At 45.8% G+C, this 15,178-nt stretch overlaps 6 non-coding genes across 6 annotated transcripts; all 6 read right to left on the bottom strand.

Moving 5' to 3' along the window:
• Positions 1 to 1,991: 1,991 nt before the first annotated feature.
• Positions 1,992 to 2,182, bottom strand: LOC130347294 (U2 spliceosomal RNA). The gene has a single exon (XR_008885256.1). It is a non-coding gene; the product is annotated as a U2 spliceosomal RNA (small nuclear RNA).
• A 2,098-nt stretch (positions 2,183 to 4,280) lies between these two features.
• On the bottom strand, positions 4,281 to 4,471 carry LOC130347282 (U2 spliceosomal RNA). Its single transcript, XR_008885245.1, has one exon. It is a non-coding gene; the product is annotated as a U2 spliceosomal RNA (small nuclear RNA).
• Positions 4,472 to 6,563: 2,092 nt separating this feature from the next.
• On the bottom strand, positions 6,564 to 6,755 carry LOC130347237 (U2 spliceosomal RNA). Its single transcript, XR_008885206.1, has one exon. It is a non-coding gene; the product is annotated as a U2 spliceosomal RNA (small nuclear RNA).
• A 2,088-nt stretch (positions 6,756 to 8,843) lies between these two features.
• Positions 8,844 to 9,034, bottom strand: LOC130347238 (U2 spliceosomal RNA). The gene has a single exon (XR_008885207.1). It is a non-coding gene; the product is annotated as a U2 spliceosomal RNA (small nuclear RNA).
• A 2,087-nt stretch (positions 9,035 to 11,121) lies between these two features.
• Positions 11,122 to 11,312, bottom strand: LOC130347270 (U2 spliceosomal RNA). Its single transcript, XR_008885234.1, has one exon. It is a non-coding gene; the product is annotated as a U2 spliceosomal RNA (small nuclear RNA).
• Positions 11,313 to 13,408: 2,096 nt separating this feature from the next.
• Positions 13,409 to 13,599, bottom strand: LOC130347258 (U2 spliceosomal RNA). Its single transcript, XR_008885223.1, has one exon. It is a non-coding gene; the product is annotated as a U2 spliceosomal RNA (small nuclear RNA).
• Between the last annotated feature and the right edge of the window lie 1,579 nt (positions 13,600 to 15,178).

Genomic DNA, 15,178 nt, shown 5'->3' with positions numbered 1-15,178 from the left:
GGGCTGGGGGGCAGTCAACCACCAGTACACACAGCAGAACCTAAACCCATACCATTATTGCTAAGCAGCAAGACAGGGGCCCATTGCACTCCCACGGGGCCTTTTTAAATGCAATCCATAACCCGGATTTGCCAGGAACCCTTCTTACTCCTCCTACTTGCATGTGACACTGGGCTTAGGATCTGCATAGGAAACACACACACAAGCACACACCTACCTTTGTTGCCTGCAGATGCCTCCTTGGCTGTCCCCAAACGGTATCAAACCAACACCCACGGGAAGCTGTAAGCATAGAGGACATGCCTGCACCCCATTGGACTTACCTGTGTGGGTTAAATCCGGGTTATTTGACAACCTATGGCGGTGATGGTTCTGCTCAGGCAGAGCAGTGCTGATGCTCCTCATAAAGCTGTCGCTGCTGTGAAGGTTCTAGGTGACATCACAATCCCTATGGTTACATACACAACAAAGCTGGGTTGTTGTTGTTTACACTCTGCAAGGCCTGTGGAAGTGAGTGACATCATAGCACTGTAGTTCTGAGGGTTCTAGATGGATGCAACAATCTCCTGTTGCTTCTATGAAGGCCATAATAGACGACATCACCAAACAGCTCCATAGTCACATACACAGCAAAGGAGAGATGTTGTTTACACCTAGTGATGTCAGTGGTATTGAGTGACATCACAGCACAGTGCTAAGGCTCCTGGGCCTGGACACAGCAGCGGCTGCAATATCTCAACGGAGAATACGTTTATATATATGTGTGTGTGTGCGCGTATATATATATATATATATATATATATATATATATATATATATTTCTCCGCCGAAATCACTTTTAAACCCATTTCCACCTTTTTTTCCCTTCTCTTCCTCTTACTTTTTTTTCACGTTTTTTTACGTTTTTCTCCTTTTCGCCTCTTTTCTGGGCGTATTATTCTTCTTTTTCTTCTTTTTTTTCGTCTAATGCATACCCCATCAGTGCAGCAATGCTTATTCAATACCGCCAGCAGATGGAGACACTGGGGGATAATTTTCTAAGGATTTATACTGATTTTTCCTGTCTGAATTTGTCGCACAGAAAGTTGCAGGCCAAATATGTGTGACATTTCTGCGACTTTAGCTTCTAGAGCATTTTTACAACATTATACATAGGTGCTGAATACATAAAAAGCGACTGTTCAGCGACAGACAAGTCGCATCGGCTGAAAGTAGGCCAGAATGTCAGTCCATGTTGGAGCAGGTTTAGATACAGTCTAAAGCATAGATCTCAAAGTCTGTGCACAGAATTTAGCAAGGGCCTCGCACCTTCTGATGCATCAGGTAGGTGCACTATAGCATAGCCTAACCCTCTGTACTTTGGTCTATATTGATGCGGGACATAGACAGCCAGCTGATGACCAATCCATTAGTGCAATGGATGGCTGGAAGCATTTGTCTTTGCCTTTGCAATACCACAGAAGCAATGCATGGTCAATGTACAGCAATGACACACCTGTGTGAACAGCCAGGAGACCCCCCCATGTTATGTTACATAGTTACATAGTTAGTACGGTCGAAAAAAGACATATGTCCATCAAGTTCAACCAGGGAATTAAGGGGTAGGGGTGTGGCGCGATATTGGGGAAGGGATGAGATTTTATATTTCTTCATAAGCATTAATCTTATTTTGTCAATTAGGAACATTCAGCACCCACCCGCTATCAAGGCAGCTGCCTATCATGTCATGCCCTACCTGCACAGGTGTGCTGGCTACTCAAATGATCCAATTAAGGAGGCCATTTAGTCAGCAGCAGCAGAAGTCCTGTGCCTGGACGCTCCAACAGCGGCCAGACACAAGCAGAAGCAGCAGAAGCAGCAGCAGCACCACCTTTTGTTTTTTGGCTGCAGCAGCAGCAGCAGCAGCAGCAAGGCCCACAGGGCTGGCTAGCTGGCTAGCCAGCAAGCAGGTAGCAATGAAAGTAGGAATCTTTCTTTTTAACCCTGTAAGGGGGTGGTGCACTGTACCCGAAGATACTGCCATATCGGGTCAATGCATAGGGCGACGGAAGCAAGCTTCGAAATCGGCCCCCGTTCTCAAAAATCCATTTAATATATGGTCCCCAGATAGGGGACGTATCAGATATTAAACTGATAAGAACAGATACTACACTTGATCTTAGCCAAAAGGCCGAGAAGCGATAACCGTGAAAGGGGCGGGCCCAACAAGGTCCCCTTCATGGGCACTATCACTGCTTGCTGTCAGGGAGGCTGCCAGACAATTTTCCATGCACACTCTGGGCTGGGGGGCAGTCAACCACCAGTACACACAGCAGAACCTAAACCCATACCATTATTGCTAAGCAGCAAGACAGGGGCCCATTGCACTCCCACGGGGCCTTTTTAAATGCAATCCATAACCCGGATTTGCCAGGAACCCTTCTTACTCCTCCTACTTGCATGTGACACTGGGCTTAGGATCTGCATAGGAAACACACACACAAGCACACACCTACCTTTGTTGCCTGCAGATGCCTCCTTGGCTGTCCCCAAACGGTATCAAACCAACACCCACGGGAAGCTGTAAGCATAGAGGACATGCCTGCACCCCATTGGACTTACCTGTGTGGGTTAAATCCGGGTTATTTGACAACCTATGGCGGTGATGGTTCTGCTCAGGCAGAGCAGTGCTGATGCTCCTCATAAAGCTGTCGCTGCTGTGAAGGTTCTAGGTGACATCACAATCCCTATGGTTACATACACAACAAAGCTGGGTTGTTGTTGTTTACACTCTGCAAGGCCTGTGGAAGTGAGTGACATCATAGCACTGTAGTTCTGAGGGTTCTAGATGGATGCAACAATCTCCTGTTGCTTCTATGAAGGCCATAATAGACGACATCACCAAACAGCTCCATAGTCACATACACAGCAAAGGAGAGATGTTGTTTACACCTAGTGATGTCAGTGGTATTGAGTGACATCACAGCACAGTGCTAAGGCTCCTGGGCCTGGACACAGCAGCGGCTGCAATATCTCAACGGAGAATACGTTTATATATATGTGTGTGTGTGCGCGTATATATATATATATATATATATATATATATATATATATATATATATATATATCTCCGCCGAAATCACTTTTAAACCCATTTCCACCTTTTTTTCCCTTCTCTTCCTCTTACTTTTTTTTCACGTTTTTTTACGTTTTTCTCCTTTTCGCCTCTTTTCTGGGCGTATTATTCTTCTTTTTCTTCTTTTTTTTCGTCTAATGCATACCCCATCAGTGCAGCAATGCTTATTCAATACCGCCAGCAGATGGAGACACTGGGGGATAATTTTCTAAGGATTTATACTGATTTTTCCTGTCTGAATTTGTCGCACAGAAAGTTGCAGGCCAAATATGTGTGACATTTCTGCGACTTTAGCTTCTAGAGCATTTTTACAACATTATACATAGGTGCTGAATACATAAAAAGCGACTGTTCAGCGACAGACAAGTCGCATCGGCTGAAAGTAGGCCAGAATGTCAGTCCATGTTGGAGCAGGTTTAGATACAGTCTAAAGCATAGATCTCAAAGTCTGTGCACAGAATTTAGCAAGGGCCTCGCACCTTCTGATGCATCAGGTAGGTGCACTATAGCATAGCCTAACCCTCTGTACTTTGGTCTATATTGATGCGGGACATAGACAGCCAGCTGATGACCAATCCATTAGTGCAATGGATGGCTGGAAGCATTTGTCTTTGCCTTTGCAATACCACAGAAGCAATGCATGGTCAATGTACAGCAATGACACACCTGTGTGAACAGCCAGGAGACCCCCCCATGTTATGTTACATAGTTACATAGTTAGTACGGTCGAAAAAAGACATATGTCCATCAAGTTCAACCAGGGAATTAAGGGGTAGGGGTGTGGCGCGATATTGGGGAAGGGATGAGATTTTATATTTCTTCATAAGCATTAATCTTATTTTGTCAATTAGGAACATTCAGCACCCACCCGCTATCAAGGCAGCTGCCTATCATGTCATGCCCTACCTGCACAGGTGTGCTGGCTACTCAAATGATCCAATTAAGGAGGCCATTTAGTCAGCAGCAGCAGAAGTCCTGTGCCTGGACGCTCCAACAGCGGCCAGACACAAGCAGAAGCAGCAGAAGCAGCAGCAGCACCACCTTTTGTTTTTTGGCTGCAGCAGCAGCAGCAGCAGCAGCAGCAAGGCCCACAGGGCTGGCTAGCTGGCTAGCCAGCAAGCAGGTAGCAATGAAAGTAAGAATCTTTCTTTTTAACCCTGTAAGGGGGTGGTGCACTGTACCCGAAGATACTGCCATATCGGGTCAATGCATAGGGCGACGGAAGCAAGCTTCGAAATCGGCCCCCGTTCTCAAAAATCCATTTAATATATGGTCCCCAGATAGGGGACGTATCAGATATTAAACTGATAAGAACAGATACTACACTTGATCTTAGCCAAAAGGCCGAGAAGCGATAACCGTGAAAGGGGCGGGCCCAACAAGGTCCCCTTCATGGGCACTATCACTGCTTGCTGTCAGGGAGGCTGCCAGACAATTTTCCATGCACACTCTGGGCTGGGGGGCAGTCAACCACCAGTACACACAGCAGAACCTAAACCCATACCATTATTGCTAAGCAGCAAGACAGGGGCCCATTGCACTCCCACGGGGCCTTTTTAAATGCAATCCATAACCCGGATTTGCCAGGAACCCTTCTTACTCCTCCTACTTGCATGTGACACTGGGCTTAGGATCTGCATAGGAAACACACACACAAGCACACACCTACCTTTGTTGCCTGCAGATGCCTCCTTGGCTGTCCCCAAACGGTATCAAACCAACACCCACGGGAAGCTGTAAGCATAGAGGACATGCCTGCACCCCATTGGACTTACCTGTGTGGGTTAAATCCGGGTTATTTGACAACCTATGGCGGTGATGGTTCTGCTCAGGCAGAGCAGTGCTGATGCTCCTCATAAAGCTGTCGCTGCTGTGAAGGTTCTAGGTGACATCACAATCCCTATGGTTACATACACAACAAAGCTGGGTTGTTGTTGTTTACACTCTGCAAGGCCTGTTGAAGTGATTGACATTATAGCACTGTAGTTCTGAGGGTTCTAGATGGATGCAACAATCTCCTGTTGCTTCTATGAAGGCCATAATAGACGACATCACCAAACAGCTCCATAGTCACATACACAGCAAAGGAGAGATGTTGTTTACACCTAGTGATGTCAGTGGTATTGAGTGACATCACAGCACAGTGCTAAGGCTCCTGGGCCTGGACACAGCAGCGGCTGCAATATCTCAACGGAGAATACGTTTATATATATGTGTGTGTGTGCGCGTATATATATATATATATATATATATATATATATATATATATATATTTCTCCGCCGAAATCACTTTTAAACCCATTTCCACCTTTTTTTCCCTTCTCTTCCTCTTACTTTTTTTTCACGTTTTTTTACGTTTTTCTCCTTTTCGCCTCTTTTCTGGGCGTATTATTCTTCTTTTTCTTCTTTTTTTTCGTCTAATGCATACCCCATCAGTGCAGCAATGCTTATTCAATACCGCCAGCAGATGGAGACACTGGGGGATAATTTTCTAAGGATTTATACTGATTTTTCCTGTCTGAATTTGTCGCACAGAAAGTTGCAGGCCAAATATGTGTGACATTTCTGCGACTTTAGCTTCTAGAGCATTTTTACAACATTATACATAGGTGCTGAATACATAAAAAGCGACTGTTCAGCGACAGACAAGTCGCATCGGCTGAAAGTAGGCCAGAATGTCAGTCCATGTTGGAGCAGGTTTAGATACAGTCTAAAGCATAGATCTCAAAGTCTGTGCACAGAATTTAGCAAGGGCCTCGCACCTTCTGATGCATCAGGTAGGTGCACTATAGCATAGCCTAACCCTCTGTACTTTGGTCTATATTGATGCGGGACATAGACAGCCAGCTGATGACCAATCCATTAGTGCAATGGATGGCTGGAAGCATTTGTCTTTGCCTTTGCAATACCACAGAAGCAATGCATGGTCAATGTACAGCAATGACACACCTGTGTGAACAGCCAGGAGACCCCCCCATGTTATGTTACATAGTTACATAGTTAGTACGGTCGAAAAAAGACATATGTCCATCAAGTTCAACCAGGGAATTAAGGGGTAGGGGTGTGGCGCGATATTGGGGAAGGGATGAGATTTTATATTTCTTCATAAGCATTAATCTTATTTTGTCAATTAGGAACATTCAGCACCCACCCGCTATCAAGGCAGCTGCCTATCATGTCATGCCCTACCTGCACAGGTGTGCTGGCTACTCAAATGATCCAATTAAGGAGGCCATTTAGTCAGCAGCAGCAGAAGTCCTGTGCCTGGACGCTCCAACAGCGGCCAGACACAAGCAGAAGCAGCAGAAGCAGCAGCAGCACCACCTTTTGTTTTTTGGCTGCAGCAGCAGCAGCAGCAGCAGCAGCAAGGCCCACAGGGCTGGCTAGCTGGCTAGCCAGCAAGCAGGTAGCAATGAAAGTAGGAATCTTTCTTTTTAACCCTGTAAGGGGGTGGTGCACTGTACCCGAAGATACTGCCATATTGGGTCAATGCATAGGGCGACGGAAGCAAGCTTCGAAAATCGGCCCCCGTTCTCAAAAATCCATTTAATATATGGTCCCCAGATAGGGGACGTATCAGATATTAAACTGATAAGAACAGATACTACACTTGATCTTAGCCAAAAGGCCGAGAAGCGATAACCGTGAAAGGGGCGGGCCCAACAAGGTCCCCTTCATGGGCACTATCACTGCTTGCTGTCAGGGAGGCTGCCAGACAATTTTCCATGCACACTCTGGGCTGGGGGGCAGTCAACCACCAGTACACACAGCAGAACCTAAACCCATACCATTATTGCTAAGCAGCAAGACAGGGGCCCATTGCACTCCCACGGGGCCTTTTTAAATGCAATCCATAACCCGGATTTGCCAGGAACCCTTCTTACTCCTCCTACTTGCATGTGACACTGGGCTTAGGATCTGCATAGGAAACACACACACAAGCACACACCTACCTTTGTTGCCTGCAGATGCCTCCTTGGCTGTCCCCAAACGGTATCAAACCAACACCCACGGGAAGCTGTAAGCATAGAGGACATGCCTGCACCCCATTGGACTTACCTGTGTGGGTTAAATCCGGGTTATTTGACAACCTATGGCGGTGATGGTTCTGCTCAGGCAGAGCAGTGCTGATGCTCCTCATAAAGCTGTCGCTGCTGTGAAGGTTCTAGGTGACATCACAATCCCTATGGTTACATACACAACAAAGCTGGGTTGTTGTTGTTTACACTCTGCAAGGCCTGTGGAAGTGATTGACATTATAGCACTGTAGTTCTGAGGGTTCTAGATGGATGCAACAATCTCCTGTTGCTTCTATGAAGGCCATAATAGACGACATCACCAAACAGCTCCATAGTCACATACACAGCAAAGGAGAGATGTTGTTTACACCTAGTGATGTCAGTGGTATTGAGTGACATCACAGCACAGTGCTAAGGCTCCTGGGCCTGGACACAGCAGCGGCTGCAATATCTCAACGGAGAATACGTTTATATATATGTGTGTGTGTGCGCGTATATATATATATATATATATATATATATATATATATATATATCTCCGCCGAAATCACTTTTAAACCCATTTCCACCTTTTTTTCCCTTCTCTTCCTCTTACTTTTTTTTCACGTTTTTTTACGTTTTTCTCCTTTTCGCCTCTTTTCTGGGCGTATTATTCTTCTTTTTCTTCTTTTTTTTCGTCTAATGCATACCCCATCAGTGCAGCAATGCTTATTCAATACCGCCAGCAGATGGAGACACTGGGGGATAATTTTCTAAGGATTTATACTGATTTTTCCTGTCTGAATTTGTCGCACAGAAAGTTGCAGGCCAAATATGTGTGACATTTCTGCGACTTTAGCTTCTAGAGCATTTTTACAACATTATACATAGGTGCTGAATACATAAAAAGCGACTGTTCAGCGACAGACAAGTCGCATCGGCTGAAAGTAGGCCAGAATGTCAGTCCATGTTGGAGCAGGTTTAGATACAGTCTAAAGCATAGATCTCAAAGTCTGTGCACAGAATTTAGCAAGGGCCTCGCACCTTCTGATGCATCAGGTAGGTGCACTATAGCATAGCCTAACCCTCTGTACTTTGGTCTATATTGATGCGGGACATAGACAGCCAGCTGATGACCAATCCATTAGTGCAATGGATGGCTGGAAGCATTTGTCTTTGCCTTTGCAATACCACAGAAGCAATGCATGGTCAATGTACAGCAATGACACACCTGTGTGAACAGCCAGGAGACCCCCCCATGTTATGTTACATAGTTACATAGTTAGTACGGTCGAAAAAAGACATATGTCCATCAAGTTCAACCAGGGAATTAAGGGGTAGGGGTGTGGCGCGATATTGGGGAAGGGATGAGATTTTATATTTCTTCATAAGCATTAATCTTATTTTGTCAATTAGGAACATTCAGCACCCACCCGCTATCAAGGCAGCTGCCTATCATGTCATGCCCTACCTGCACAGGTGTGCTGGCTACTCAAATGATCCAATTAAGGAGGCCATTTAGTCAGCAGCAGCAGAAGTCCTGTGCCTGGACGCTCCAACAGCGGCCAGACACAAGCAGAAGCAGCAGAAGCAGCAGCAGCACCACCTTTTGTTTTTTGGCTGCAGCAGCAGCAGCAGCAGCAGCAGCAAGGCCCACAGGGCTGGCTAGCTGGCTAGCCAGCAAGCAGGTAGCAATGAAAGTAGGAATCTTTCTTTTTAACCCTGTAAGGGGGTGGTGCACTGTACCCGAAGATACTGCCATATTGGGTCAATGCATAGGGCGACGGAAGCAAGCTTCGAAATCGGCCCCCGTTCTCAAAAATCCATTTAATATATGGTCCCCAGATAGGGGACGTATCAGATATTAAACTGATAAGAACAGATACTACACTTGATCTTAGCCAAAAGGCCGAGAAGCGATAACCGTGAAAGGGGCGGGCCCAACAAGGTCCCCTTCATGGGCACTATCACTGCTTGCTGTCAGGGAGGCTGCCAGACAATTTTCCATGCACACTCTGGGCTGGGGGGCAGTCAACCACCAGTACACACAGCAGAACCTAAACCCATACCATTATTGCTAAGCAGCAAGACAGGGGCCCATTGCACTCCCACGGGGCCTTTTTAAATGCAATCCATAACCCGGATTTGCCAGGAACCCTTCTTACTCCTCCTACTTGCATGTGACACTGGGCTTAGGATCTGCATAGGAAACACACACACAAGCACACACCTACCTTTGTTGCCTGCAGATGCCTCCTTGGCTGTCCCCAAACGGTATCAAACCAACACCCACGGGAAGCTGTAAGCATAGAGGACATGCCTGCACCCCATTGGACTTACCTGTGTGGGTTAAATCCGGGTTATTTGACAACCTATGGCGGTGATGGTTCTGCTCAGGCAGAGCAGTGCTGATGCTCCTCATAAAGCTGTCGCTGCTGTGAAGGTTCTAGGTGACATCACAATCCCTATGGTTACATACACAACAAAGCTGGGTTGTTGTTGTTTACACTCTGCAAGGCCTGTGGAAGTGAGTGACATCATAGCACTGTAGTTCTGAGGGTTCTAGATGGATGCAACAATCTCCTGTTGCTTCTATGAAGGCCATAATAGACGACATCACCAAACAGCTCCATAGTCACATACACAGCAAAGGAGAGATGTTGTTTACACCTAGTGATGTCAGTGGTATTGAGTGACATCACAGCACAGTGCTAAGGCTCCTGGGCCTGGACACAGCAGCGGCTGCAATATCTCAACGGAGAATACGTTTATATATATGTGTGTGTGTGCGCGTATATATATATATATATATATATATATATATATATATATATATTTCTCCGCCGAAATCACTTTTAAACCCATTTCCACCTTTTTTTCCCTTCTCTTCCTCTTACTTTTTTTTCACGTTTTTTTACGTTTTTCTCCTTTTCGCCTCTTTTCTGGGCGTATTATTCTTCTTTTTCTTCTTTTTTTTCGTCTAATGCATACCCCATCAGTGCAGCAATGCTTATTCAATACCGCCAGCAGATGGAGACACTGGGGGATAATTTTCTAAGGATTTATACTGATTTTTCCTGTCTGAATTTGTCGCACAGAAAGTTGCAGGCCAAATATGTGTGACATTTCTGCGACTTTAGCTTCTAGAGCATTTTTACAACATTATACATAGGTGCTGAATACATAAAAAGCGACTGTTCAGCGACAGACAAGTCGCATCGGCTGAAAGTAGGCCAGAATGTCAGTCCATGTTGGAGCAGGTTTAGATACAGTCTAAAGCATAGATCTCAAAGTCTGTGCACAGAATTTAGCAAGGGCCTCGCACCTTCTGATGCATCAGGTAGGTGCACTATAGCATAGCCTAACCCTCTGTACTTTGGTCTATATTGATGCGGGACATAGACAGCCAGCTGATGACCAATCCATTAGTGCAATGGATGGCTGGAAGCATTTGTCTTTGCCTTTGCAATACCACAGAAGCAATGCATGGTCAATGTACAGCAATGACACACCTGTGTGAACAGCCAGGAGACCCCCCCATGTTATGTTACATAGTTACATAGTTAGTACGGTCGAAAAAAGACATATGTCCATCAAGTTCAACCAGGGAATTAAGGGGTAGGGGTGTGGCGCGATATTGGGGAAGGGATGAGATTTTATATTTCTTCATAAGCATTAATCTTATTTTGTCAATTAGGAACATTCAGCACCCACCCGCTATCAAGGCAGCTGCCTATCATGTCATGCCCTACCTGCACAGGTGTGCTGGCTACTCAAATGATCCAATTAAGGAGGCCATTTAGTCAGCAGCAGCAGAAGTCCTGTGCCTGGACGCTCCAACAGCGGCCAGACACAAGCAGAAGCAGCAGAAGCAGCAGCAGCACCACCTTTTGTTTTTTGGCTGCAGCAGCAGCAGCAGCAGCAGCAAGGCCCACAGGGCTGGCTAGCTGGCTAGCCAGCAAGCAGGTAGCAATGAAAGTAGGAATCTTTCTTTTTAACCCTGTAAGGGGGTGGTGCACTGTACCCGAAGATACTGCCATATCGGGTCAATGCATAGGGCGACGGAAGCAAGCTTCGAAATCGGCCCCCGTTCTCAAAAATCCATTTAATATATGGTCCCCAGATAGGGGACGTATCAGATATTAAACTGATAAGAACAGATACTACACTTGATCTTAGCCAAAAGGCCGAGAAGCGATAACCGTGAAAGGGGCGGGCCCAACAAGGTCCCCTTCATGGGCACTATCACTGCTTGCTGTCAGGGAGGCTGCCAGACAATTTTCCATGCACACTCTGGGCTGGGGGGCAGTCAACCACCAGTACACACAGCAGAACCTAAACCCATACCATTATTGCTAAGCAGCAAGACAGGGGCCCATTGCACTCCCACGGGGCCTTTTTAAATGCAATCCATAACCCGGATTTGCCAGGAACCCTTCTTACTCCTCCTACTTGCATGTGACACTGGGCTTAGGATCTGCATAGGAAACACACACACAAGCACACACCTACCTTTGTTGCCTGCAGATGCCTCCTTGGCTGTCCCCAAACGGTATCAAACCAACACCCACGGGAAGCTGTAAGCATAGAGGACATGCCTGCACCCCATTGGACTTACCTGTGTGGGTTAAATCCGGGTTATTTGACAACCTATGGCGGTGATGGTTCTGCTCAGGCAGAGCAGTGCTGATGCTCCTCATAAAGCTGTCGCTGCTGTGAAGGTTCTAGGTGACATCACAATCCCTATGGTTACATACACAACAAAGCTGGGTTGTTGTTGTTTACACTCTGCAAGGCCTGTGGAAGTGAGTGACATCATAGCACTGTAGTTCTGAGGGTTCTAGATGGATGCAACAATCTCCTGTTGCTTCTATGAAGGCCATAATAGACGACATCACCAAACAGCTCCATAGTCACATACACAGCAAAGGAGAGATGTTGTTTACACCTAGTGATGTCAGTGGTATTGAGTGACATCACAGCACAGTGCTAAGGCTCCTGGGCCTGGACACAGCAGCGGCTGCAATATCTCAACGGAGAATACGTTTATATATATGTGTGTGTGTGCGCGTATATATATATATATATATATATATATATATATATATATATATATATATTCTCCGCCGAAATCACTTTTAAACCCATTTCCACCTTTTTTTCCCTTCTCTTCCTCTTACTTTTTTTTCACGTTTTTTTAAGTTTTTTCTCCTTTTCGCCTCTTTTCTGGGCGTATTATTCTTCTTTTTCTTCTTTTTTTTCGTCTAATGCATACCCCATCAGTGCAGCAATGCTTATTCAATACCGCCAGCAGATGGAGACACTGGGGGATAATTTTCTAAGGATTTATACTGATTTTTCCTGTCTGAATTTGTCGCACAGAAAGTTGCAGGCCAAATATGTGTGACATTTCTGCGACTTTAGCTTCTAGAGCATTTTTACAACATTATACATAGGTGCTGAATACATAAAAAGCGACTGTTCAGCGACAGACAAGTCGCATCGGCTGAAAGTAGGCCAGAATGTCAGTCCATGTTGGAGCAGGTTTAGATACAGTCTAAAGCATAGATCTCAAAGTCTGTGCACAGAATTTAGCAAGGGCCTCGCACCTTCTGATGCATCAGGTAGGTGCACTATAGCATAGCCTAACCCTCTGTACTTTGGTCTATATTGATGCGGGACATAGACAGCCAGCTGATGACCAATCCATTAGTGCAATGGATGGCTGGAAGCATTTGTCTTTGCCTTTGCAATACCACAGAAGCAATGCATGGTCAATGTACAGCAATGACACACCTGTGTGAACAGCCAGGAGACCCCCCCATGTTATGTTACATAGTTACATAGTTAGTACGGTCGAAAAAAGACATATGTCCATCAAGTTCAACCAGGGAATTAAGGGGTAGGGGTGTGGCGCGATATTGGGGAAGGGATGAGATTTTATATTTCTTCATAAGCATTAATCTTATTTTGTCAATTAGGAACATTCAGCACCCACCCGCTATCAAGGCAGCTGCCTATCATGTCATGCCCTACCTGCACAGGTGTGCTGGCTACTCAAATGATCCAATTAAGGAGGCCATTTAGTCAGCAGCAGCAGAAGTCCTGTGCCTGGACGCTCCAACAGCGGCCAGACACAAGCAGAAGCAGCAGAAGCAGCAGCAGCACCACCTTTTGTTTTTTGGCTGCAGCAGCAGCAGCAGCAGCAGCAGCAAGGCCCACAGGGCTGACTAGCTGGCTAGCCAGCAAGCAGGTAGCAATGAAAGTAGGAATCTTTCTTTTTAACCCTGTAAGGGGGTGGTGCACTGTACCCGAAGATACTGCCATATCGGGTCAATGCATAGGGCGACGGAAGCAAGCTTCGAAATCGGCCCCCGTTCTCAAAAATCCATTTAATATATGGTCCCCAGATAGGGGACGTATCAGATATTAAACTGATAAGAACAGATACTACACTTGATCTTAGCCAAAAGGCCGAGAAGCGATAACCGTGAAAGGGGCGGGCCCAACAAGGTCCCCTTCATGGGCACTATCACTGCTTGCTGTCAGGGAGGCTGCCAGACAATTTTCCATGCACACTCTGGGCTGGGGGGCAGTCAACCACCAGTACACACAGCAGAACCTAAACCCATACCATTATTGCTAAGCAGCAAGACAGGGGCCCATTGCACTCCCACGGGGCCTTTTTAAATGCAATCCATAACCCGGATTTGCCAGGAACCCTTCTTACTCCTCCTACTTGCATGTGACACTGGGCTTAGGATCTGCATAGGAAACACACACACAAGCACACACCTACCTTTGTTGCCTGCAGATGCCTCCTTGGCTGTCCCCAAACGGTATCAAACCAACACCCACGGGAAGCTGTAAGCATAGAGGACATGCCTGCACCCCATTGGACTTACCTGTGTGGGTTAAATCCGGGTTATTTGACAACCTATGGCGGTGATGGTTCTGCTCAGGCAGAGCAGTGCTGATGCTCCTCATAAAGCTGTCGCTGCTGTGAAGGTTCTAGGTGACATCACAATCCCTATGGTTACATACACAACAAAGCTGGGTTGTTGTTGTTTACACTCTGCAAGGCCTGTGGAAGTGAGTGACATCATAGCACTGTAGTTCTGAGGGTTCTAGATGGATGCAACAATCTCCTGTTGCTTCTATGAAGGCCATAATAGACGACATCACCAAACAGCTCCATAGTCACATACACAGCAAAGGAGAGATGTTGTTTACACCTAGTGATGTCAGTGGTATTGAGTGACATCACAGCACAGTGCTAAGGCTCCTGGGCCTGGACACAGCAGCGGCTGCAATATCTCAACGGAGAATACGTTTATATATATGTGTGTGTGTGCGCGTATATATATATATATATATATATATATATATATATATATATATATATATTTCTCCGCCGAAATCACTTTTAAACCCATTTCCACCTTTTTTTCCCTTCTCTTCCTCTTACTTTTTTTTCACGTTTTTTTACGTTTTTCTCCTTTTCGCCTCTTTTCTGGGCGTATTATTCTTCTTTTTCTTCTTTTTTTTCGTCTAATGCATACCCCATCAGTGCAGCAATGCTTATTCAATACCGCCAGCAGATGGAGACACTGGGGGATAATTTTCTAAGGATTTATACTGATTTTTCCTGTCTGAATTTGTCGCACAGAAAGTTGCAGGCCAAATATGTGTGACATTTCTGCGACTTTAGCTTCTAGAGCATTTTTACAACATTATACATAGGTGCTGAATACATAAAAAGCGACTGTTCAGCGACAGACAAGTCGCATCGGCTGAAAGTAGGCCAGAATGTCAGTCCATGTTGGAGCAGGTTTAGATACAGTCTAAAGCATAGATCTCAAAGTCTGTGCACAGAATTTAGCAAGGGCCTCGCACCTTCTGATGCATCAGGTAGGTGCACTATAGCATAGCCTAACCCTCTGTACTTTGGTCTATATTGATGCGGGACATAGACAGCCAGCTGATGACCAATCCATTAGTGCAATGGATGGCTGGAAGCATTTGTCTTTGCCTTTGCAATACCACAGAAGCAATGCATGGTCAA

Source organism: Hyla sarda, unplaced genomic scaffold (genome assembly GCF_029499605.1).
Source record: "Hyla sarda isolate aHylSar1 unplaced genomic scaffold, aHylSar1.hap1 scaffold_827, whole genome shotgun sequence".
Lineage (NCBI taxonomy): Eukaryota > Metazoa > Chordata > Amphibia > Anura > Hylidae > Hyla > Hyla sarda.
The sequence above is the reverse complement of the archived record's forward strand: the minus strand, read 5'-3'. Positions and strand labels throughout refer to the sequence as shown.